Below are 26,713 nucleotides of genomic sequence, written 5' to 3' on the forward strand. Positions count from 1 at the left end.
TTGGGAAAACAAGACTCTAAGGAAGAAAGAGCTCTGTAAATCCAGGATTCTAGTACAAATAACCAGTATATATTGATGTTATTATACACAGATTAAGTAAAGCATATCATGTACCTGGCACCAGCCAGAATATTTTATGAAAAGGTTTATATATGTCTTTCAAACTCCAGATGAGTTGAAATGACCTGAAAATGTCTTGACAGAGTTGGGTGTCTGGTTTGTTGTTGTTGTGTTTTTTTCTTCAAATTTTTAGTTAAATTCTAGTTAGTTAAAATATAGTGTGTTATTGGTTTCAGGGGTAGCATTTAGTGATTCATCACTTACATACAACACCCAGTGCTCATCATAACAAGTGCCCTCCTTACTACCCATCAACAGAGTTTAAAAAGTGATTGGTTAAAGTGCAATACTTATGAAAGAATCACAAATTCCAGATGCGTAGTAGGAACTATACTCTGAATTCTCCATCAAACAGGCAATTTCGTTAACTGGGAGGGGAATGGAAACAGAACTCATATATACTTGTTTGCTTTGAAGCTCTTTACATGAAACTCCTCAGTTTCCATACTGATGTATTTAAGTCACGCCAGGCACAGTCTGGTGCCATCTGCAGGCTTACGGGGGCACTCATTAGAGCTACTGTACCATCACTTCCAATCCATCATAGCATAGGGAGAATCTACTGTACACGTGGTGCTTTAGGATATATCCTTGAATAAGAGTATGATACAATCTGGCCTAAGGCAAGACTCGGCAGTCTTTCAGAAGTCAGGCCTTCTAAATTGCTGACTAATGGACTTGAGGGAAAAGGGACTTTACCTAGAAAAAGCAAAGAGCATTAGGAAGGCCCCTCTGCTGAGAAACAGCTCACCATTTAAGAGTTTCATTTGTATTAAACGTTCTCCTTTTGAAGTATGAATATTCCTTGAGAAGGAGTCAGTTTGATCAGCTCTATTTTTAGTACAGATGGGTCTCAGACTGAGAGTTTTGATCAGGGACCATAGGGTGAATAAGGAAAGACCATTTGGAACATGAATCACTTTGGAGGCAGTCTGACCTGAAGAGTGTCATGCATTAGCGACGTGTGAACTGCCAAAGACAATGAGGAAAGGAGGCACCAAGCCAAGGAAAGGGATATCGAGCCAGGGGAGATATACTTTGCCAATCTGGCAACAGTTTCTAGTACAACTAGCCACTAAGAATAATTCCCTGTGACTCCTCGGTCTCTAGTGCCATAGGATGCAGACTCCTATTATGTTTGGAAGGACACAAAGTTAAGGGTTCAAAGACAGGGGCTTGGTTCTCTCAGAATGAGCTATCCACATTTCTCCTGTCTGCCTTATCCTATACCTCTGCCAGGTAGGATGGTTTAGATTTGCTTCTGCTGGTCTTACTGGGATATTTTAAGGACAAATGATTGGGTTCCTTTGTAAAACACATTTGGTGCCAAAATTTGAACAATGCTAGAAATTTTAAGTAAGTGAAGATCCCATAGGTGACCAAAGTTCTTGTAACTTCTTCCAATAAGAGTAGGCTGCCTATGTGCACATTTTTAAGAAATAAGAGTCTCAATGCCTACAAATTTAATATTCCTAAAAATATAAAATTGTCCTGTAGACAGTGAAAAGCAAAAATAGTTTTAGTAGAGATCTAGAACCCTGTCTGAGACGTTTAAGAATAGGGGAGCAGAAGAACAGGATTGGTTACTCCAAGCCAGGTGGACTCCTAAGATAATATTAAGTGATATCATTGTGACAGCAACCTAAAAGAAAACTGCTATTGGTATACCCATTTTATAGGTCTGGAGACTTAAACATAAAGAGCATCTGCTCCAGGCACCACAGCCAGTAAATACCAAAGCCAGGATTCAAATCCAGACAGTGTGACTCCAAAGCCCACACTCTTCACTAGGAGTTGGCAAACTCTTTCCATAAAGAGCCAGACAATAAATATTTTCAACTCTGCAGGCCATAGGGTCTCTGTCAAAGCTTTTCAATTTGCCATGGCAGGGGGAAAGCAGTCATAGATAATATGTAAACAAATAGGCATGACTCTATCAATAAAGCTTTATTGACAAAAACAGGCAGGTGGAGGACTCAATTTGGCCCATGGCTCTAGTGTGCCAACCCCTCTCTTAACCCTTACATGATACTGCCTCTTAGAACAAATATACATTTCACTCCGAAAACCTGAAATCGTTTGGTTGCTTCTGTATTGGGAACACACTGACCTCCTTGTCATTCTGCTTAGGAGCTCAAGATGATACATTGAAAACATAGGCCTCCCTTCTATTGAAGCTTAGGTTTTTAGCAGTTACTGGCATTTGAAATATCTATTGGGATATCCCATAATTTGTGTCTCTGAAATTAGAAGCACAGGGGCTATATTTGTACCTGCACGGTCCTCTAGGGCTCTTAACCAGCAAGAAAACGTACTCTGTTGACTCGAAGAGCTGTCCATGTAGAGCATCCAGCTAGATTGTTAGGGTGTTTGTTTCTAAAGATCAAGGGACAGTGTAATACCGTCTGATGATCCAGGACAGATGTGAGGATAAAGTCTGAGCTGAAAATATTCCTGGAGAACTTAAACTAAGATCAGAGGCATTTCCCCCAGGCATGTGGCAAGTTGGAGGCTGGAAAATGTGCTGTCTTGTATGAAATCAATGTCCCACTGAGCTCCCCACCTTTGACACTTACAGCTGCAAGGGGAGGAGGCCAGATTTACAAGAGGTGTTGACGTCGTTGTCAAGGGAAGTAAAGCAGATTTGATTCCACTCTCCATCCCTTCACCTGACAAAGGAAAGGGCTTCTACAAAAAAAAATCACGAAGCTGACCCTAGTGTGCTTCCTGCAATTTGGTGTTGTGTATTTATATCTCTTTTCTTTACCACCTCTTTGAAGATGGTTGTATTTATTTTGCTTGGGTGCTGCACTATAGGCCCACGAGTCAGAGAAACCAGAGATTAACAATGAAGTATTCGTACTGATAAACTAGCAAAGATATTGGCTAATCTCCTTCCCAATTCCTAAATCACAATATTAGTATTTAAGTGGTACAGCTAGGTTTGGTGGTTTCCTTTGCCCTATTCATATTCTGTGCCTCCCTTCCTCCCTCTCTCTTCTTCACTACCTGGTTACCTTGTTTCTATAGCTACTAATAGCAGAGCTACCCTCGAAACTATAATGGAGTTTGCCTCTCTCATTCTTATTTTAAAGAAAATAGAAAATTGAGTACTTTAAAACTTAGTGAATTCCTGCTTTTTAATTGCTTGGCTTCTGATGGAAAATTTACTTCACTGTACCTGATTTTATATCATTTGAAATGGGGTTACCATCATATCCACATTTAGATTATGGCACAGATAAAGTTATCTTTTCTTGAACTGCATTCTGGAAAACAAACAATTATCCTCATTTCTGATACAAAGTGGTAGATAATGGAACCCGCATGTATTTGCACGAATCTTTCAGCTATCACTCTGAATTAAGAGACAATGTGTGATAGTTTGAATTTGGCAATTTCAAATTCCAATTAAAATTTTTTTTTAAGCACCACTATATGTATTACAAATAAAAATGTCCCATTTTTGCCTGGAAGGCAGAAAATAGTTTAGCAAATTTATGGTGAAGCAAATTTTTTTCTATCGATCAATCCCTAGAGGGCATTAACTACTCTTAAGGGAGCTTATTGAAGAAGATGGCCTAACGGACATACACAAAAGACAGAGTAAGAATGCTGAGACGTGGAGGAGGAAATGGAACACTTTAGCATTACATCCTGGTCATACCAAGGTCCATTGACCCTGTATTCATTCCAGATAATTAATTTACAACACATTAAACCTCAACGTGAAGAAGGTTGTTCTGCATCAATTGCGTAGGAATAAAAAGTGTTATTGATTTAGGATTTCTTTTGTATCGTGTGCTGACAAAAACGACAACAACTGAGCTGTAGCTCAAAGATAGACCGTACCTCTGCTGAAGGACAGAACTGCTAAATAAGTGCATTCGAATACACTTAGCTGAGGTAACACTGCCTGAAGAAGGATAATTAGAACTAACCAAAGCGTCTAATAAATATTGATAAATAAGCACTCTAGAAATCAAATTTGGGCATGTGATAATGATCTTCTTTACAGTAAAGGTCTAAAATAGCCCCCTGCCCTCTGCCAAATCCAACCATTAATATTTATTAAATAAAATATGAGCGTACCATTAATTTCAGACAACTGATGTGAATCGAAGCTGTCTTCTTCTTGAAGCATAGAAATTATAAGGGTGAGGCCACAAAAGCCCAAAGTCATGATGTTCTGAAGATGCTAAAAAAACAGTCATCAATTTAAAAAGCCAAGTGGCCTCATGAACTCGTGTATGTACCAGCATATGAGGGCAAGAATAAAAAATGGGTAAAACTGCTTTGGTTCAACAGCTCAGCGACCAAGAGCAAGTCACTGAGCTTCTCTGAGCCACAGTGGTCACGTCTATAAGCAGAAATAATAATGTTCACTCTATTTGACTCAGGGCCAATGACGGGAATAGATGAGAGAATACATGTGAAACTGACCATAAATATTATTCAATCTATTTAAATGTGTGATTGTTATTTGAGAATTGATGTTTAAGAAGAATGCAGTAACAAGGACTTCTTTTAAAGGTGTTTCAATCTAAACATGATTTTCTAACATATCATAAATTCTCTCCATTTTTCCTAAGCAGTTTACACCACCTTCAATTAGCCTGAAGGGACTTATTTTAGGTTGGAAAAAAAGGGCAGGAGGATGGTGTACATATCAGTGCCACTGTAAAAAAATAAAGTTCTAAAAATTATTACTTAAAAATTCAGATATCCATTACTTCATGGGCCAGATCCGTGTGACCTGAGTCCCCTCCCTAATTCAAGGGCCTCTAGGTATATCAAAGGACTCCACCACATTCAATAGCCAATACATTCTTTCTTGTTTTATAAACTGCCTGTCCAAATACCTTTTCCACATCTAGCATTTTCACATCTACAATAGGAAGTTGATAGGACCATCTGTAAATGTATTGATTTCTTGTAAGTTCTTCCTATAATAAAAACAGGATCGCCATAGAACTACACTGTCCAATATGGCAGTCACTGCTACACATGAACATTTATATTTCAATTAATTAAAATTAGAAATTAGAAATTCAGCTCCTTGGTCTCCCTAGCCATATTTCAAGTGTTATATTTGTTACCTGCGGCTAGCTGGTGGCCACCATATTGAACAGGGCGGATACAGAACATGCCATCCTTACAGAAAGTTCTAGTGGTCAGTGCTATTCTAGAGGATCTTTGAAGTCATAACCTTAGTTCAGCATCTCCAGGCATTCAGCCTCATCCACTTCATGGCATCCCTCTTTGCTGCCTATTGCTGCAAGGCCCTGCTCTTCCAGCTTCTCACAGCCTAATTTTTAGTGGGTATGAAACAATTACATTGCCTTGTTCTCTTTTGTTTTTGCTACCATTCTCAACACTTGGTTAGAGAGCCATAGATATGAAAGTAGTAATATTTATGCAAGAAGAAAATGTAGAAATAAGAAGAGGTAAACTAAGTAAATAAAGGATCTTTCTAGGTTTTCAGGGCTCTACCTTCTAAATGGGATCCTTAAACTCAGGTGATTTCCCTTTTTTTTTGTTTGTTTGTTTGTTTAACTAAATAAATTTCACTTAGTGGGTAAATTGCCATGTCCACTTTTCTAACAAACTCAGTGAAATCACAGAAACACTGTAAAATTTGCAGAAAGATAAGTCAATATATGATCAAGGCACCTGAGAGGACAGGCTCATTAAAGTACCTACTACTCCAAAAAACAAATGAAAGCACAGTTGTCGGCATAACCAGAATAAACAACTTAAGGGTGCCCAGAAGACAGGTAGCATTTACTAAATACCTAGTATGCATTCACAGTAACCCTATAAAGTAGGTAAAATAAATCCTATCAATAGAATAGAAAACCGATGTTTAGAGGATAATTTTCTCAAAGTTACACAGCCATTTGTAATCTGTATCATTTAAATCTATATCTGTCCAGCTTCAGGGATCTTTTTTTTTTTTTCCATAATACTTTAAAGACCTCCAAAAAGAATATGGGTCTCCTAGGTGGTTCAGTCAGTTAAGCATCTGACTCTTGATCTCAGCTCAGGTCTTGATCTCAGAGTTCAGACCCACATTGGGCTCCATGCTGGTCTACTTAAAATATATACATACATACCTCCAAAAAGAATAGGAATTGTCAATAAAATCTGAGATTCCTGACTTCTAATCATGGATAAACTCAAGACTTAAGACTTCCTCAGAGAGCAGCTGACATAAAATGAAATAGTAGTAAATTCCATCCAAACGGAAGCACAGAAAGAAAAAAAGACTGGAAAAAATATAACAATACCTTAACAAATAATCTGTGGAATAATATCAAATGGTCTCACAAATAGTAACTGGAGTTTCAGAGAAAAAGACATATATACAAAAAACATATACAAAATATATATATATATTTGATGAAATAGTGGCAGAATGATTTTTACAAATTTGAAGAATACTAAAAATCCAACAACCCAAGAATCTCAATGAACTCCAAACAAGATAAACAAAAAGAAAACTACACCAAGGCACATCATAGTCAAATTGCTGAAAACCAGTGTGAAGAGAGATTCTTAAAAATGAGAACATAGGGGCACCTGGGTGGCTCAGAGGGTTAAGTCTCTGCCTTTGGCTCAGGTCATGATCTCAGGGTCCTGAGATCGAGCCCCATGTCAGGCTCTCTGCTCAGCGGGGAGCGTGCTTCCCCCCTCTCTCTGCCTGCCTCTCTGCCTACTTGTGATCTCTCTCTGTGTCAAATAAATAAATAAAATCTTTAAGAAAGAAAAAAAAACAAAACCGGGAACATAGATCATAATAATGATCTATGAGATCAACAGAACAAAGATCATAATAATCTCAGATTTCTTATCAGAAAGAATGCAAACTGGAGAATATGAAACAGCATCTTTAAAGACCTGAATTTAAAAAAAAAAAAAAATCAACCTACTATTCTATATCCAGAAAAAAATACCCTTCAAAAATGAAGGGCATGGGAAAATCTTCATAACATCAAATTTGACATTGATTTCATGAATATAACACCAAGAGCACAGGCAACAAAAGATAAAATATACAAACTGGACCTCATCAAAATTAAAAACTTTTATGTACCAAGAGATACTACTAAGAAAGTAAAAGAATAACCTATGGAATGGGAGAAAATATTTCAAATCATATATCTGTTAAGAGATTAATATTAGTGTATAAAGAAATCCTAAAACTCAACAACAAAATACAAACAACCCAATTCAAAAATAGGCAAAGGAGGGGTGCCTGGGTGGCTCAGTTGGTTAAGCATCAGCCTTTGGCTTAGGTCATGATCCCAGGGTCCTGGGTTGAGCCCCGCATTGGGAGGGGCCTAATTCTCAGCAAGGAGCCTAATTCTCCCTCTCCCCTTGCCTACCGCTCCCCACTGCTTCTACTTGCGCTCTCTCTCTCTCTCTCTCTCTGCCAAATAAATAAATAAAATATATTTTTTTAAAAAATAGGCAAAGGACCTGAATAAACATTTCCCCAAAGAAAATATACAAATGGCCACTATATTGTACATTAAGAGATAATCAACATTAGTAATTAGGAGAACACAAATCAAAACCACAATGAGGTGTCACGTCACACCTCCTAGGATGGCTACAATTTTTTTTAAAGCTGGAAAACATGTGTAGGCAAGGACATGGAGATATCGGAATCCTGTGCATTGCTAGTGGGAATACAAAATGGTATAGCTGCTACAGACAACAGTTTGACAGTTTCTCAAAAGGTTAAACATAGAATTACCATATGACCCAGCATTTCCTCCTAGGTGTATATCTGAACAAACTGAAAGCAGAGACACAAATGGGTGTTTGTACACTAAAGCTCACAGTAGCATTATCCACCAAAGCCAAAAGGCAAAACAACCCAACTGTCCATCAATAAATGCAGGAATAGGGGCGCCTGGGTGGCTCAGTGGGTTAAGCCTCTGCCTTCGGCTCAGGTCATGATCTCAGGGTCCTGGGATCGAGCCCTGCATCAGGCTCTCTGCTCAGTGGGGAGCCTGCTTCCTCCTCTCTCTGCCTGCCTCTCTGCCTACTTATGATCTCTGTCTGTCAAATATATAAAATCTTTTAAAAAATAAAATAAAATAAAAGCAGAGATAAACAAAATGTGGTCTGTGTGTCCAGTAGAGTATTATTCACCCATAAAAGGGAATGAAATTTTGATATATCCTACAACATGGATGGATCTTGAGGACATGATGTTTGGTGAAATAAGTCAGACACAGAAGGTCAAACACTATATGATTCCACATACATGAGGTACCTACAACAGGCAAGTTCTCGGACACAGAAAGTAGAATTGAGATTACTAGGGAGGGGAGGAAGAACAGAGGGGAAGTTATTATTTAACATGTACAGAGATTTTGTTGGGGATGATAAAATGGTTTGAGTTTAGATAGAGGGTGATGTTACACAACATTATGACTGTATTTAATGCCAAGGAACTGCATACTTATAAAAATGATAAATATTATTACATGTATTTTACACAATAAAAAAGAAAATATTACAATATGAAACAATTTAGATGAGCAAAAAAAGAAGTAAAAAAAATCAGTTGTAATCCCCTCATCATATAATCCCCTCAGAACTACAGTTACATTTGGATGTAAAATCTTTACTTTTGTAATTCACACTTACAGGTTTAACAGCAAAAATGAAAACATACACCATATATGGATTTTTTCTTAAACAATAAATGTATTTCCATCTGATTAAAAAACGATGTCCTCAGATAAGCAAAATCTGTGAGAATTTGATATCAACAGACCTGCACTGTAAGAAATGCTAAAGAAAGTTCTCCAGCTCGAAGGAAAATAACACCTAATGGAAACTCGGATCACACAAATGAATGAAAGGTCCCCAAAAAGGTAAATATGTAGTAAATATGAAAGACATTCTCTCATTTTTAATTTCCTTTGATTTGAAGAACTCACTTTGAATATGTTAAACCAAAAATACATAAGCTTGGGTAACCCTATCTGTCCATTTGTGTACTATTCATTCATTCATTCATTCACTCACTCACTCACTCATTCATTCACTTATTCTTTCAATAAATACTCCGGAAGAAGCCCTACATTAGGCAGTAACTATTAATGGAGAATAAACAGACAAGGTCCCTGTACTCACAGAGCTTTCAATGTATGGGGAGAAGCCAGTTACTGTTTACAAACACAGAAGTGAGAATATAATTACAAAATGGGATAAGTGCTATGAAGCTGAGAAAGAGAATAAGATGTTAGGAGAAGTGGAAGAACGGATTCCAGTGCCTCATCTCCTGCCACCCTGGTTTCCACTTCATGGTCCAGCAATGTCAATGAGCTTTGCAGCGCACTTACTTTCCACTCACTTTCTCATTCATTATTGCTCTTTGCGATCTGTGTGCACAAGCTGTCTCCATTTCCTCACTTTACAATTCACTCCTCACTCTTTTCAATTAGGTTTTAGCCCTACCAAATGTAATCTTAATAAGACAGTGTCTTGGGTGGATTCCCAAGAAGCAGATCCTGAGATGGGAATTCTTGTGCAAATGATTTATTCATGGGATGCTCTCAGAAAAAGGGAGTGAGAGAAGTATAATTAGGCAGAGGGGAAAAGGTCCAAGCAAGAATGTCATCTCAACTAGAGACTAGCTTTAGCCAAATCCACAAGGAGTCCTATGGATTGCCCCACAGAGGCAAAAGACATGGGCTTCTCTACCTCCATGTCAGTCAGTCATTGGTGGTAGACTGCATAAAGAGTGGAATCAGGGAGTGGCATACTGGAATGGGCTTATATGGCTTGTGAGATCCAATTTCTAAATTTCTCAAAATTTTGTAAGCTGCTTGTTAAACACAGCTACTATTATAAGTTAAATTATATAAATCTACAATTAAAGTATATAAAAAATAAAGGTAATAAATACTCAACATGCCTCACTTCCTACTTATTTTTCCATATTTTATCCATGTTCTTGAGGTTAATTACATCTAGTATATGCTGTAAGTAGAAATACTATTAATGGTTTATTAATGAGCATCGCTTTCCAATTCCAGATTCATGACATCACATTGGTAGCTTGAAATCAGCTGTGATGCAAGTATTTACACAGAAACTGACAGACACTACAAAGTGGGGCTTGGTTTATTGTTTCTTGATCAGGTAGTCCTAAAAAGGTGATGAAGAAAACCTTAATGAAGTAGCCATTAGACTGAGAATAGCACCAAAAAATTAAGGAAATACTCTTGGAGTATTTGAAAACTATTATCTGATTCAGCAAAGAAGTCAGGTCATTGACAAATGAGTGAAATCCTGGCCTACGTCCGTGCTGTTTCATTTCCATACTATTTATAAACATAAACACAAATATCAACCAGCATTTACGTAATTAGGTTGGTTAGTCAGTTGAATATATAGGTTCGCTATGAATACAAGAGTTTGGGGGAAAAACAAGAAAGAGTAAAAGAAAGAAAGAAAAGAAAAAGGAAAGCATTCTGTAAGAATCATCTGGCTATACCAAATTTAGAATAAAGAATATTGGATATTTTATTATTGTTGTATACTACACATCTTTCATATCAGTAAAATTTATAATAAAAGTAGACATATAGGGGCACCTGGGTGGCTCAGTGGGTTAAGCCTCTGCCTTCGGCTCGGGTCGTGATCTCAGGGTCTTGGGATCGAGCCCCGAATCGGGCTCTCTGCTCAGCGGGGAGCCTGCTTCCTCCTCTATCTATGCCTGCCTCTCTGCCTACTTGTGATCTCTCTCTCTGTGTCAAATAGATAAATAAAATGTTAAAAAAAAAAAAAAAGTAGACATATAGATAGAGAGACACAGACAGAGGCATACATTTCTTTTTGAGAAAGCTGGGTGTCAAACATATACAAACATACCACGGGGGCGCCTGGGTAGTTCAGTGGGTTAAACCTCTGCCTTCGGCTCAGGTCATGATCTCAGGGTCCTGGGATGGAGTCCTGCATCGGGCTCTCTGCTCAGCAGGGAGCCTGCTTTCCACCCCCACTCTCTCTGCCTGCCTCTCTGCCTACTTGTCATTTCTGTCAAATAATAAATAAACAAAAATTTAAAAAAAAAAATACCACAGTAGTAGAGGTGAGAAAAGCAAATGCCTCCATTTGGACAAGGGCAATTCAGAGGAAGAAGGGGTCCACTGTGAGCCCTTAGCAGACATCTCACAGTATCAGGAGTGTAGAAGCAACAGCCTGGTAAAAGGAATCTGGACAGAATACAACAGCATCCTCTACAGATACTCCTCAACTTATAGTGGGACTATGTCCCCATAAGCCCATCATAAGCTGAAACTAAGTCGAAAATGCATTTAATACACCAAACCTACATCATAGCTTAGCCTAGCCTATTTAAAGGTGCTCAGAACACTTACATCAGCTAACAGCTGGCACAATCACCTAACAGAAAGTCTATTTGATAATAAAGTGTTGAAAAGTTCATGTGATTTATTGAATAGGGTACTGAAAGTGAAAAACAGAGGGTTGTATGGGTACAGAATGGTTGTAGGTGTGTTAATTGTTTACCCTCGTGATTCCACGGCTAACGGGAGGCTGAGACTTGCTGCCACTGCCCAGCATCACAAGAGAGCATCTTACCGAGTATTGCTAGCCCAAGAATAGAGCAAAATTCAAAACTCAGTGTTCGGTTTTTACTGAATGCGTATCACTTCTGCACCATTGTAAAGTTGAAAAATCGCTGAACCATCCTAAGTTGGGTATCATCGCAGATGGCTAATGGCCTCTATGCCTTTACACAACAGACTCATGATTTTCAACCACTTTCAACCAAAGGGAGGAAGTTGCATTCTCAACAGCAGCTGGTGGCTGACTGTTCCCTTCTGCTTTAAACAGACTTCCTTCAGATCCCCTTCAGAGCTTTCCTCCTAACCCTCTGGCCTATTTTCTCCACACTCCTTTGTCTTCTCCTCTATTAACTGATAGAGTTCATCCAGTTTAAAGGCCTTTTTTTTTTCTCATTCTACATTCTCTTTGTAGGCCTCCTAATCTACCCTGTGCTTCATTTACTAGAGATATTGCAAGAGCTTCTAAGTGCAAATTTCCAACCCAGATTTCTCTTCTGAGGCCCAGACTCATGCCTCCTATTGTCTGTTCAACAACTCCACTTGGATATTCCACAGGTGTTTCAGACTTGATTTGCCCACAAAGCAATGCCTGATTCCAACCCTCCAAATTTTTTTCTTCTTCTTCTTCCTCTAATGTTCTATATCTTAGCAAATGGCATTACAATTCACCTAGTTCCTTGTGCCAGACATCTGGAAACTATCCTTCACCTCTTCCCACCACCTTTCCTACTCCCCCACCAGTAAATTCTTTTTCCATACATTTCCTGATTCCATCACCTTCTACATTCACACTGCAATCTCCTACTCAAGACAGGTTGCTCTGACAAGCAGGCCTCACCTCTACACTATACTGGTACTACTGTGGCTCTGAAGTCTGACTGTGACACTAATGTGGTCCCACACCGAGGCGGCCCACCATGCACCCCTTAGCTATAAGTGAGTTACACGGGAGTTACAATCAGCTTTCCCTCTGCTTCACCTCCACTCTTCCCCTAAATGATCACTCATTTCTTTGGTCCCAAGGCATTCTACAAAGCAGTCTCTTCTTCAAGTCCCGCACTTAAGACCAAGCAACGTTTTCTCTCAGAGTTCCTCTAGATCTATCAAACTAGCTCCCTCCTCCTTAAACTGAAGGAATGTCAGGACAGATGTATCTCGTCCCCAGATTCTCTTATCTCCACTGCCATTCTTCCTCCCATCATTTAAAAGGGCAAGGGCAGATAGGGTTCTCCCCATCTTCTTCTTGTATGCCAAATAAATACAACTTAGAATAAATAACTACTTTTTCCCCCTAACAAAATAGCAAATTTGTTTTATGTGAAAATACTCAATGGTGATAAGAATGATCTGAAATGAGTATTTGCATGCAGCATGGACGGGAGGATAATTTGTATAGTCTCTTTGGGGGAACTATCTGTCAATACGCATCATTCACTCAAATGCAATACTTTTACTTCTGTGAATACATTATTTTTTTAAAACTACAAAATACAAATAAAGATACATGCACAAGAATACTCACCATGGTGTCACTTACAAAATCTAAATTTTAAATGGCCTAAATTTCAACCAATAGGAAATTAATAGTACAGCACATGGCACATATATATGAGGAAATACAATTATTTGAAAATTTTAGAATTGTTTATATTGTAATAGCTAAAAAGATAGGATCATACTTTGTTCAAAAGTCTTCTTTGCTATATGATCTCAACTAAATAAAATATTTACATCTGAAGACATTATAAGTTGATACAATAAAATGTTACCTCTAAGAGATAAGCTTATGAGTGCTTTTCTACCTTCTATATCATACTGTCTATAATTTTCACATTTACTATCTTTCATTTACTCATTCAACACACTATTGAGTATTATTATATACTATTCATTATTCTTGACATTGGGGAACTAGCAATGGAAAAATTAAACAGATAAAACCCCTACTTTCATGGAGCTCTGCCCCTTTGAGAAGATAAACAATAAACAAAATTAGAATATACAATATGAGAGACAGTGATTAAATGTTGTAGAGCAAAAGTCATCAAAACGCAGCGATTGAGTGTGCCAACAAGAAGGTAAACAATGTGGGGATTTTTTTGAGGTGGGAAGGGGCTGAGGGAGAGAGAGAATCTTAAGCATGCTCCACTCTGAGCATGAAGCTTGAGGCAGGGCTTAATCTCACAACCTGAGGTCATGACCTGAGTTGAAAATAAGAGTCGGATGCCCACCAACTGAGCCACCCAGGCGCCCAAAAGAATATAATTTTAAATTGGACAGTCAGGGCAGGCCTCACTGAGATGGTGAACCAGAGACCTTAAGGAGATGAAGACAAAGCCATGTGAGGTCTAGGGAAGTGTTGATAGCAAAGGAGACAGCAGGTGCAAAGGTTCTGAGGTAGAAGTATGCCTCGATTGTTCAAAGAACAACAAAGAAGCCAGTGGGGCCAGAGCAAATGATCATGGCATTTTTTTATAATGGGTCAGAGACATTTTTTTAAAAAGAAAATAAAAACATATATCCATATCAGCACATATATGTGAAAACAGAGTAAGAAAATCTCCCTTTGGTGAAATTGATCATATGGAAGTTCTGTTTATTTTAATTTTTCTAATTGTTTCCCAATGATTCAACTCAAAAATTTAACTTGAAATCATTATAAATTTCAAACACAAGATTTTGTTTGTAAAAGCAGCTTTTATAAAATATTCTTACCATAAAGAGACATTACATGTCCCCTTAAAGATAAATTAAATGTAATAAGCTAATTTAATGAAATATTAGACTACAGTTAAAAGGAATCAAAATGGACATATCACAAAAGAATAATGTTAACTGAAAAGGATGTACTGAAAAATATGTACAGCACTATACTACTTTTTTTAAGATTTTATATATTTTTTTTGACCGAAACACAGTGAGAGAGGGAACACAAGCAGGGGGAGCTGGAGAGGGAGAAGCAGGCTTTCTGTGGAGCAAGGAGCCCAATGTGGGGCTCGATCCCAGGACCCTGAGATCATAACTCGAGAAGAACGCAGACGCTTAACGACTGAGCCACCCCGGCGCCCCTACAGCAGTATACTATTAATGAAACTTAACCAAGCACACATAAAACAGTGACATACTGTATTAATGGAGGCACACTGGTGTATAATGTTATAGGAACTAAACAGGGAAGACACACACACAAAATGATAATGGTTATCCAGAAGAGGTGGTAGGAGAAAAAGTTGGAAAGGTCAAATGGAAGGTTTAAAGACCCGAAGAAAACATGTTAAAATATTAATTGTTATTAATGTAAGGTGAAAGCATGGGTGCTTCTTTTATAATTCTTTGTTCTTTTTAGTATTTTTTAAATTTTTCTTATAAAGGAAGAAGGGCAGAAGGCGAAAGAAAGGGAGGGGGAGTTGAGAGGAGGAGAAAGAGGAGGGTTGAGCGGAGGGGGAGGGGAGGAGAGAGAGGCCTATCTTCCACATCTAAGGTAGTCAAGTGTATTAAAATCTACAAATGTTCAGTGACCGCCTATGAACTGGCAGGTACTATTCCCAGGGCAGGGGGTACCAGAATGAGTGAGACATAGTCCCTGTCCTGGAGAAGCTTCCCTGGACAAGTCTGGTAAGCACCTGAGTATGTTTTTTAAAAAAGATTTTTTTATTTAAATAAAAAGCCTCAATTGCTAGTGCCTTATTCTAGATAAATCATCACTAATAACAACTAAATTTCACTTTCATTAAGGGTTCTAACTTAACTAGAAGGGTTGTACCTGCTACAAATGGGTACACTGACATCAAACAGGAAGGGGCCAAAGAATCCCACAGTCATAAGCATGGAGCGGGTAGGGGCCCATTTCCACTAACACTCTATTGTGAATGACCACAATAAACTTACAATTAGTTGGGACTTTTTCATCTGCAAATCAAAAAAACTCCAACTCAAAATTGCTTAATCAAATTCACATATCAAAAAGTCCAGAGATAGTTCTAGCTTCCAGCTCTAGCTATCATTCGGTGTGGATCCAGCTGCTCAAACAATATCAGCCGGAATAATGTAGCTAAGTAGCTAGCTATCTACTTCTTTCTCTCTCTTCGCAAACACTTGGCTCTGCCATCTTTTGCACAGCAAATATCTCAGGCAGGTCCCCCGTGTGAAATGAGAAAATGGACACCAGCAGCTTCAGTGAGCAACTCCAGCTAAAGACACCTCATACACCAATTCCACACTGGATACTCATCAGCTCCTATTGAACTGGCTTTGGAATGTGTTGACCAACTGCAGCCAAGGGATATCATCACCCCCACAGAAACCCCACAAACTGAGAGTAAAAGAGAAATAGTTTTCCAAAGGAAAATAAATGGTGTAGGCAAAAAACAAAATATACACATGAAAAAGAAATTTACAACATAATTTGTCATTAAGCCGTCATAATAAGAAAGTAACGATATCAAGCTCTGTATTAAGCACACTACAAACATTATCTCACCAAGACCACATAACAACCTCTGAGGTAGATATTCGTACACATTTTAGAGTTGAAAAAAGCAAATTTTGAGGAACTTCAATTGTCCAAGATGGGCACCCAGCTGGTAGACTAATCATTACTTTCAAAGGATCAAATGATTCTCCCTCTCTCTCGGCCTGCAGCTCCCCCTTCTTATGCTCTCTCTTTCTCTCTGTCAAATAAAAAGTAAAATCTTTTTTTTTTTTTTTAAAGTAGCATAGACAGGGGGCACCTGGGTGGTTGAATCAGTTAAGTGTCTGCCTTTGGCTCAGGTCATGATCCCAGGGGTTCATGGAATAGAGCCGTGTGTTGGGCTCCTTGCTCAGCAGGGAGTCTGCTTCTCCCTCTCTCTCTGCCCCGGCCTCTCTCCCTGCCTCTCTCAAATAAATAAAACCTTTTTTAAGAAGTAGCATAGAGGGCGCCTGGGTGGCTCAGTGGGTTAAAGCCTCTGCTTTCAGCTCAGGTCATGATCCCAGGGTCCTGGGATCGAGGCCGGGCCTCTGCTCAGCAGGGAGCCTATTTCCCTTGCTCTCTCTCTCTGCCTGCCTCTCTGCCTACTTGTGATCTCTGTCTGTCAAATAAATAAATAAAGTCTTTAAAAAAAAATCTTAAAAAAAAAAAAAGTAGCAGAGAAAAAAATAATTAACTAAACCTGAAGAGAGAAAGGATGAGAATGGTCAGAGGAATCCATTTCTGAGTGAGGTCTGAAACATCAATTGGACCTTGCTGAATGGACAAGAGGGAAAAGCAACCAGGCAGAGAAAATAGAATCTGCAAGGTGGGGCCCCTGGGTGGCTTAGTTGGCTAAGCGTCTGCCTTCAGCTCAAGTCATGATCCCAGAGTCCTGGCATCGAATCCCACATGGGGCTCCCTGCTCAGTGGGAAGCCTGCTGCTTGCTCTCCCACTCCCTCTGCTTGTGTTCCCTCTTTCACTGTCTCTCTCTGTCAATTAAATAAATAAATAAAATCTTTAAAAAAAAATAATCTGCAAAGGCTCAGAAACATAAAACACCAAGTAAGTCATATTTGCTCTGGCATTACGGGAATTTTCTACTCTCCAGCCTGCAACTGGCCTCAAGGCAGTTTCACAAACTAAAGTCAGCTTTTTTTTTTTTAAGATTGTATTTATTTATTTGACATAGAGAGAGATCACAAGTAGGCAAAGAGGCAGGCAGAGAGAGAGAGAGAGAGGAGGAAGCAGACTCCCTGCTGAGCAGAGAAGCCCCATGTGGGGCTTGATCCCAGGACCCTGGGATCATGACCTGAGCGGAAGGCAGAGGCTTTAACCCACTGAGCCACCAGGTGCCCCTAAAGCCAGCTTTGAATAAAGATTCCAAACTGTATTATCTTCCAAATCCAGGAGGAAAAAAAATCATTTGTGTAGTATCAATAAGCTACATTTTCATCTAGAATCTACCTCTGCAAAGGCAAGATTATATGGCATTAGAATTTGCTCATAATCCAAGAGCAGGCAAAGGTCAAGGGAAAAAAAAAAAGTGGAGAAGATTTCATTTCAAAACAGAAAAAAACATAGGTATCATTTAAATTAAAAAAAAAAAAAAAAAAAAAAAAGGCAGCTCCTTTCCTGGCACTTCACGCTCAGTCCGTATCCCCGATGATCCAGACAAGCACAGCAACTCTTCCCTGCTCCCCTATGGCGTGGAGACAGCTCTGGCAAACACATCTCTGTGCATCTGAGCAGAGCATGGATGGAGGTTCTGGACCACACTTGATTATGGATCTGTTCAACACCACCAAGAAATATTTGCTTAGGGAAGAGCCGGGCGGGGTGAGGTGGGGGGGCCATTCGAAGCTAACCCACCCATTTCTGCATACGACACATTGGTCCTCTTGAAGTGTGGTCTGAGGTCATTTGTGGGCCACCAGAGAGGATGAATGCATGGCTGATTTTATGAGGCCTGCCAAGAGATAAGAAGCAGGCTGCAGCTCTAACTGCTACAAGGTCAAATACTTGACCAAAAGTGAAAACAAAAATGAAAGAAGCACAATGTTGCAAATGACAGGAAAAACAGGAGAAAGGATCACTTCAAGTAATCCATCAGGGATGCAAGTAAAAAATAATAGTACTAAGGTCGCTTTATGAATCTTTGTGTAGTTCCTATTCTTTCTTTTTATGATCATCCCAAGTAACTAAGTACATATGGCATGTTTGTAAGTAAAGCAGTCGATGAAGTCAGTTACACCTCTGCATTTATTACCATGCCCCTGAGTATTATTAACTTTTACACTCCCCATAAAGTATAATTTATCACTTAAATAATTTGCTTTGTGTCAGGGTTCAGTGTGCTCCAGTGCTTTCCTGCTCATTAAATGAGATATTTTTACTTAATGAGCCAAGGATGTCCTTTGTATTTAACATTTGAATTGATTTCTAACACTTCATTTTTATAATAGTTTGGTGTGTGATTCTAAAAAATGTGGGTTTCGTTTCACAATGTCAAAGGAAAACAATTCAGAAAATTGTCAAATACATGTGGCATTGTAAGTGATAAACAGTCTTATCCTTAACTAACCGTAATGACTGAGTGAACAAAAATGAAAGTATGCGATCATAAAATAATGATTTCTTTACCCTCGTGAGCAAATCATGGAATTGGGGAACTGAAGTATCTACTGTTCAAAACAAAACTTCACTCTAAGCCACTCAGAAAAAAAGTTATGTTCTGATGTGAAACAGAAAGTCTACAGTCGAAGCCGCCATGGCTGACTGAGCAGCCTGGGACTGCTTTCCACACGGAGAGCCATGGCGTTCTGACTCACCACTGTCCATGGGACAAAAACGAATGGCTGCTGGGGCATTTCTTTTCATTTAACAAACCAAAGATTGAGAATTGAAATCCTAAATCATTTTCAAGTCATTTAGTATCTTAAACAACTGAGGATACATACTGTCACCAGACAGGGGAAGGGGGTGGGGGGAGAGGTCTTTGCTCCAAGTACTCATCAAAAGTATTACATTAACCCATATTATTTATAAATCACAACATATACCTGCATGCGTGTATCTTAACGTGTAGCTTCTATTTGAGATTACAGCACCCTGGGTTTTTCATTTATTAAGATGCATTGCTATCATTTAATAGGTAGGAGTATATCAATACAATATATCATATCATATGCATATATCATATATCTTTATATGCAGTATAGCATAGCATCATTAAGGGAAGTAGGATTTAAAAGACTTGAGAAGATACAGTCAAATGCCCATTTTTCATCTTACAGTTTAGAGACCTGGAGCATTCTTCCCTTGTTTCTTAGTCAGAATTTCCCATTCTATATTCCTTGCCTATTCTTTGGGATCCATGAAAATGGAGTGTCATTCTGATCGACTGTGATGACCAAACACCAGATAGATGAGACCTTAAATACATCAGTATTACGAAATCAATCAATACACCTTTCTATGGTCAAATAAGCTTAGAAGTGGGGCGCCAGGGTGGCTCAGTGGTTTAAGGCCTCTGCCTTCGGCTCAGGTCATGATCCCGGGGTCCTGGGATCGAGCCCCATATCGGGCTCTCTGCTCAGCAGGGAGCCTGCTTCCTCCTTTCTCTCTCTCTCTGCCTGCCTCTCTGCCTACTTGTGATCTCTGTCTGTCAAATAAATAAATAAAATCTTTAAAAAAAAAATAAGCTCAGAAGTAATGCCTATTACAATCCTCACTTGTAGATACACAGAGCACAGAAGCATTTTTAAAACTACGGGAGCTTCAGAAGACTGGGACGCCTGGGTGGCTCAGTTGGTTGGACGACTGCCTTCGGCTCAGGTCATGATCCCGGAATCCCGGGATCGAGTCCCACATCAGGCTCCCAGCTCCATGGGGAGTCTGCTTCTCCCTCTGACCTTCTCCTAGCTCATGCTCTCTCTCACTGTCTCTCTCTCAAATAAATAAATAAAATCTTTAAAAAAAAAAAAAAAAAAAAACTACGGGAGCTCCTACAGAGAAAAACTTGTTTATCCCAGAGTTTCTCAAACTTAGACTACAGAAACTTGGTCCAAAAATACTTCAAACATCCTTTCAACTAGGATTTCTTCAAAAAGAATTTAGGAAAGCTTATCAATTAAATAACCAGTTGATTCAGTGTGGGTGCTTGTTTTTTAGAAAACATCATTCCCCATGCCCCACGTCCCAGCCCCCAAGAGCGGCCGCTTCGCACAATTTCAAGAACTGGTTTCTTTTCAGCAGCATTTCTGTACATGGCGCCTCCTGGAGTTGCACTTCATAGCACCTGAGAGACTGTGTGCCCCAACCCCGTATTTGATTTCTCCAAACCTTGAGAAACCTTTATAGCACATAGACAATATCTATGCCATATGTAATATAGAAACACTAGTTCAAATATTTCACAAGAGAAATAAAGTATTAATGAACTGAGAACTAATCTTGGAGAAAAGTTTGCAGTATGAAATATTTCAAAGAAATGCAAATTCATTATTTGGAAGAACGTGATTTGTATTTTTGGAATCCATCCCCTGGAAGATCGAACTTTAATAAATGCCATAGTCGTAATTTCAAATTAGTACATAAACTGTTTTCCATTAACTTCTTAACAATATTATTCATTTAAAAAATCACACCAAGTCCTAATACAGTATTAATTTCAAGTTCGCATGGTCCAAAATAACAAAAATTTAGTAAATCCTGATGACTTGGGTCAAAATAAATATTAAAGAAAAACAACATTTATAAATTACCTGATTCCCTTAAAAAATTGATTCGCACACTGATAATTGCTTTGGTGACTGAAGAATCGCTCTTCTACGGAAAGAGAGACAATGCATGTCACTTTAGGTGGTATACACTAATGGAATTCCACAAAGTGAAGACTGATCCAAAAACACCTTTGTTACTTAAGATATTTGAAATTCAATCCTGACAAGTGATTGAACTTTTGTCTTCCATTCTAATATGTAAAGAATCTTCAAAATATAAGTACATTTTAGTTTTGTATCTAGAAAACTTATATAAATTGGTGTTAATGGGAAGCCCTTAACCCCGTAAGATGACCCTGCCCACAGAGGCGGTCTTTTCTCTCTTCCCCTTTTTAATCTCTTCAACCTCCAGCAAAACCAACCGACCTCTAGGAAGCTTTTCTCGACCAACTTCTGCTCCTAGCTGGATTCAGGCCCCAAACTCTATCTCAGTAATGTCTCATGTACACCTCTGTTATTTCCACTTCCCTCATTTTACCATCATGATCTCTTTAGTTGTTCATAAATTTGAGCTGTAGAAGCTCAAAATATGATGACTAATGAATAACCGAACCAAAGGCAAACTCTCAGAAACGAAGTTAATGTGCAGTATTCTAGTTTCGGTGAAATAATCAAAGGAACCAAAAGAACAATAATAATAACAATGAAAGGAATGTAGTGATGATGGTATTTTATGGAACAGAATGGAGAGTCTGTGGGGATGTGTTATTGTCTCCCTAGAGGATTCTACGGTGTTTGCTTATTTTTATTTTAAATTGAAGTAAACACTATACCCATTTTTCCAGAATGGTTTCTATTTAGTTGGGCTTTGGTAAAATTCTCAAGCTCCTTCAAGAATAGAAGATGCCACCACCTGCCTTCATGGCCTCCCAGCACCTCACAGGATTTCTTGTGCAGCTGTGATATGACTTTTCCATAAGGAAGAAGCTAGCGCCGATCTGAAGCTAGCCCACATATTCAGCATCTTGACCTGAAAAAGGGAAATTATCTAGAAACACGTTTGGTTGAGAGAATGTGGCCAAGACAGGGCCTTAGAGAAGACAGGAAGTCTAAAAAGCAGAACAGCCCTCCTAGTCTTCTCTATGACAGAGGTCCTTCCTTTCGAGAGATGGTATCTTTCCTTAAACCCTTATTTCAGTGGATACAAAAAAGCGGGGTGGGGGGGGTGATTCTTAGCCATCATCGCGGGCTTCCCATTAAAATTAGAGTTTCAGTATTACCGCATATTTCCTCTGGTGTTTCAATTAAAAAACTGAGTCCCTGTGATATCTCTCATTTATAGAAGATGTAGTTTGCAGTTTGCCCAGCCTCACAGCCAGGAAAGTCTGCAGCCATTTTATTCTATCAGAGCAAACATTCATCGTAACACACAAGTGAAAGAAGCCAGAACTTCAACTTTCAACCATCAGCAAGCTCTCGCTGCTACCTGCATCTAGTTTTCAGGTGAGGATGCAGGGATGGAGCTGCGGGTCAGTCCTTCTATCCCGCGCCCTCCACGCATTGTAACTTTCATGCTGTTACCTTTGTCTCTTCCAGTAAGAGTGAATGTGGCCGTACCTTGGCAGAACTGCACCATTTACAAGGGAGCTGGTGAGGTGTGATGGCGGAGAACCTGGACAGTGTTGCCCCGGCAACCTGATCCTGCTCATTCCATCCCCAACATGCAGTTTGCACCCCTGCAAAAGTGGTGGGGGGACACGGGGGTGTCAAGGAAGTATGTAATCTAGGTCTCACAGAGCTTGGTAGCACTTCACTCTCAGCATAGTAAAAGCTGAAGCGTGATGCTTGAAAATGAAATGTACAAATCAAGCAAGATTTTGCCCAACAGATAAAGTGAAATTGTTTTTTTTTCTCACGGTGGTCCATCTCGCAATTTCGTTAACAGAAGTGACATGTTAGTTTAAATCAGATATTTTGTATCATTAAAATATCCACAAGCAAATTTGTTTGACATAACAGTTGAGTAATCATGCAGAGAGTGCGGGCTCAGGGGAACAGAAAGTGAAAATATGGTCTTAGCAGCATGATTTAAATTAATTAAACAAGCGTTAATACCTTCAAGCATTTGCACGCTACTGCTTCTAGTCTTTGGTGGGAAAAGCTATAATTTACATGTTCTACCATTTTAATACTTTCTATGTATTAGATATACACAGTAGCTGTGTTAGCCGATGCTGTAAACAAAAGATACAGTTGAAAACACATGCTATAATAATTAAAATGTTATGCTGACACTATCTTTCTTCTAGGATCTTGAAACATCTGTATTGACTGTGATAAGCATTGATTATCTGGAGTGATGTAAATATTTGGGGAGTTAATAACAATCGGGAGTTCAGTGCATGCTAAGACACAAAAGATAAATCACAGGAAATTCAGATCAAAGCAGGTTTGTGAATAAGCTTGTTTTTATAGTTAATGACTAACTATAAAGTGCATATACACATTTCTTTTCTCCAATGAAATGCACAAGGAAATGTCATAAAGAAACATCCCATCCTGTGTAGCATTTCTGTACATCTGTCGAATTTCCATATGTAGAGAGGAGGAAGTCCACACACAGCACTACAAAGGCTGAATTGATCCAATCCATCAAGTACTTAACATGCACTTTTAAAATCATTAAAAAGTTCTTTGAATTATTAAGACCTTTTTTCAAAAGAAAAAAAAAAGGCCCACAACTTATAAATCTTGCATTTCCTGAGAGGTTAATTTAAGGATGCTGGGGTCAGCAGTTACCCAGTTCTAGCAAAGATTCTGAAATTTCCCTTCAAGTATGTCCTGATACAAAGCCTTTTTTTTTTTTTTTAAAGAAAATCTCATGCAGCCTTACCAGTTAGACATCTTACACTCATTGTGAACATTATTTTGAAAAGTGAACACATGCTGAAGCCACTGAGCTGGGGTTCTTTTCAGCTTATCAAAATGGGTATAGAAATAACTGGCGGTCTATCACCTACTCCTTATAAGGATACAGATAGGCACACAAACTTTTCAGAATATAAAGTCACCCTTCACTTAATCTGAAAGCCCATTATGCTCTGCCTCCTTCCTTCTCTTTAACCTCACCTACTGACATTGAACTTTCAAAGCTACTCACAGTCCCCTGCCCCCAACACTGACTTCATCATAGCCTCTCTGCCTGAAACACACTACCTGCTCTTCAACGGCTCCTGGGCCCATCGTAACATAACTCAGTCTTCAGATCCTCTGGAAACTCTTACTTAATGTGCCCTACTCTGGGTCAAGGGCATTTTCAAGGTTCTCCTACCAACACCCTGAATTTATCCCTACCAAAATATTTACCACCTTGTACTGAAATGGCCATCTGTCTTGTCTATCTCTCCATTAAGTCTCAAGCTCTTTGAATCAGGGACCAAGCTTTATCATCTTTATATTCTCAGAGAACAGCATATAGCATCTACTCAATACATGCTCAGTGATTAAGAAAATAAGGCAATGACACATTCATCCTCATGATATTATGTGACTCTGAGAAAGACCCTACCAGAGGTGTTCCACATCCAGAACAGAATGAGGACTTATTCTAAGCAAGTTGCAGGGATCCAGAGAGCCTTTTTACTGGTCTCAACCATTTAGAGAGGATCTAGATCCTTTGAGAACTAAGAGCAAAGTAAGAAGTTAAGAGAAAAATTAAAGACAGTCTAGACTTGCAAACTAGAAAAGTTTACTGATAAAAGCTAGTAGGTAACCAATAAGATAACCAATATTTTTCAAAATAACGAAAGTTAGTAAAATGCTTCCCAAACCTGGTTGATTCCACTCTTTTGAGTGTTTATTTCAAAGGTGGGGGATGGGAGGGAGAGGGGAAGAAAACACGTCCATAAGATGTAAAATTGGGGATTTATAAAACACGTCCATAAGATGTAAAATTGGGGATTTATAAAAAATTATAATAGTCAGGAATTGGAAACATCCCAGGTATTTTTCAACAGAGGGATGGCTAACCATTCTGTGGTATAGTCATAGAATGAAATGCTACTCATCAATAAAAAGAAACAAATTACTGATACATCCAACAACACAGATAAATCTCAAACACATGCTGAGTGAATGAAACCTTACACAAGAGTACATATTGGGTGATTCTCTTTCTCTGAAGTTCTAAACAGACAAAACTAATCTATAATGAAAAAAAATATCAGAACAGCAATTGCTTATTCTAGAATGAATCATAAGGAAACTTTCTATACTAATGATAGTGTTCTGTATCTTACACAGACATAATCTGTGTAACCTATAGGTTGAAAAAGAGTATATATTTGTCAAAATGTGCCAAATGGTGCTCTTAAGATTTGTGCCTTTTACTATATGTAACTTTTACCTTCAAAACAATAAACAAATGAGTTCCAGTTGGTGATGTACCTGCTGAAATGTTTAGGCATGAAGTATACAAATGTTAACTTACCTTGAAATGCATCAGAGATAAGATGACTTGATAGATGGATAAAGGGATGAAAAGATGGGCAGACACACAATAAAGTAAATATAGCAAAATTTTCATTGTAGACTCTAGGTAGAAGGTATATTGCTATTCACTGCATAATTCCTTCAAGTTTGCTATATTCAAAAACTTTCATAATATAATATTGGGGGTAAAGTATATATTCTGAATCCCCTATCCCAGAGCCTGGGGCAGAGGGATAAACTTGCCATTTATCTAGATATTCTTAAGTTTGCCAAGACATCAACTGCAGGTTTATAGCATTAATATTTAGGGTACTGAAATTTGGCCCAATGTAGTAATATTTTGAGAACCCACACCTTAACCTCAAATTTTGTCCCCCATTTACCACAAAATGATGCCTGAAATTCTACCAATATAGTTTCATTCCATGAGGGAAAAGTAAATAAGCCAGTAAACCAATAATTTACTGATTAAATATTAGAATAGAGCTTTCTCAACTGGCAGTTATTAGACAAAATATTAGAATGGAGCTTTCTCAACTGGTAGTTATCTGAATATGTATTTTTGTGACAAGTACGGCAGACCAAGAACAGTAAAATCAAAATGCATATGAGCATGTGAAAATGTCCATGACCACCCTGCCTCCTCTCAGCTGTGTCTAAAGGTGCCACACAGCAAAGTGACCAAACGCAGCAACTCTTTGGGATCCTGAAGAAAAGCTATTTTTCCTCTCTAGGCCTCAATTACTTCAGCCATGAAAGAGAGACAATCTTTCCTAACTGGTTTCCAACATGGTTCTAAGACAGAGTTGCCAAGTAAAATACAGGATACTTGGTTAAATCTGAATTTCAGATAAACAGTGAATTTTTTTGATATAAGTATGTCATTATTGTATCATACATTTTTACAGTCAACAAAATCAAGATTTACTTGATATTCAAATTTAACTGGGCAACCTGCTTCATTATTGCTGTTTGTTTGTTTGCCTTTTGCTAAACTTAGTAGCCCTCTTCCAAGGAAATGCAAACATTAGAATTTTAGCCCAGAATCACTGCTGTTTTGATGGAAAAATGGCTATGACTGAGAACCCAGAGATTCATTCAGAAAACTATAGTTATTAGGTGTGCCAAGGATTTCAGTATATGATGCAAAATGACATGTTCAAGCCATAGGTGTTCAGGTGAGGCATCCTGATTTTCCTGGAGACCAATGCTTGATTCTTCAGGGGCCAAACTGTGTCCAGCCTAAAAGGAATAGTGGCTGAAAATAGATACGAAAAGATATGTCCCAAGATCTATAGATTGACACGGTTGTCTC

The sequence above is a fragment of the Lutra lutra genome, chromosome 15 (genome assembly GCF_902655055.1).
Source record: "Lutra lutra chromosome 15, mLutLut1.2, whole genome shotgun sequence".
Classification (NCBI taxonomy): Eukaryota; Metazoa; Chordata; class Mammalia; order Carnivora; family Mustelidae; genus Lutra; species Lutra lutra.